Here is a 1,087-nt window from a genome sequence, read left to right as displayed (position 1 = left end):
TTTTAAAACGGAAAAAAAAAAAAAAAAAAAAAAAGATACCAATGAGAAAGACAGGTGCTTTTTTCAGTTTTTATCCCCAGGGACTATTGACTGTCCTTCTTTTTAAAAGTTTAGGGTACTCCCCTCCCTCCAACACCTGGAGCAAATTCACATTTCATAGGATCCTGCTGCTGAGATGACTTTTGAATCACTTAATCTGAGAGTAGGGCTTGTTTCTCTAACACAGGCTTGTCCAATATGCGGCCCGCAGGCTGCCATGCGGCCCACCAAGCCATTTTATCTCGCCTGTGGCGGCATTGCCACCGTTGCTGCTGCTGCGGAGCCACCACCACTGCTGCGGAGCATGAAGCTGCTGCCGTGGAGCACACAGCCACAGTGGAGCTGCCGCCGAGCGCGGAGCCGTGATGGCGGCAGCAAGGCAAGGCAGGCAGGGCCGGCCTGCGGGCCCCAGCCAGCAGCGAGGGGAAGGGAGCTGTTTACTCCTGCAGGGCTGGGCTCATCAGTGAGCCAGGTCCTGCCACCGCTGCCCCAAGGGCTGCGTGGTGTGGGGCTGCCCCAGCTGTGCCTGATTAGACGACCTGGGGACAGCACGTTCAGCTTCTTCTCTGGCTCTGCCCCTTGCCCCAGCGCATGGCCGGGGGAGCTGCAGCATGGCCCGCACCCCGCCCACATGCGTGGTGGTCGGAGGCACGAGGTAAGTTCCCACGCAGAGCTGGGAGCGCCTCGGGGCCGGGCCAGGGCTGTGGGGCACACAGTTGCGGAGCCAGGCTGGGAGGGAGGCAGGAGGAGCCCGGCCCAGAGGCGTTCTACGTCCAGCCGCCTCCTTGGCAGTTCAGGTTCTGCTAATGTAGCCTGCATGGCTGACGATGGGGGTCTGCATGCTGCTGGAGCAGCCCGTGCAGTGAGGAGGTCCTAGGGGCCCACCCCCACAGCATGCAGCCTGTACAACACATGCTGGTGTCATCTGGGGCCCACAGCCTCACCACATCTGAACAGCCCTGGACTAGCTTATCCTTAAGATCTCTTCCACGTCTCTGCAGTATATGCCTACAATTTCTATTTAATTAACCACAATGACCATGATCAA

At 58.3% G+C, this 1,087-nt stretch overlaps 1 protein-coding gene across 1 annotated transcript in view; it reads right to left on the bottom strand.

The window, feature by feature from the left end:
• Positions 1-1,087, bottom strand: part of AMBRA1 (autophagy and beclin 1 regulator 1) — a 181,619-nt gene that overhangs the window by 66,049 nt on the left and 114,483 nt on the right. The gene's annotated exons all lie outside the window — the stretch shown is intronic.

The sequence above is a fragment of the Gavialis gangeticus genome, unplaced genomic scaffold, assembly GCF_001723915.1.
Source record: "Gavialis gangeticus isolate Ggan-Ray unplaced genomic scaffold, GavGan_comp1, whole genome shotgun sequence".
NCBI classification, from domain to species: domain Eukaryota; kingdom Metazoa; phylum Chordata; order Crocodylia; family Gavialidae; genus Gavialis; species Gavialis gangeticus.
Note: the sequence above shows the minus strand (reverse complement) of the source record. Positions and strands in the feature narration are given on the sequence as shown.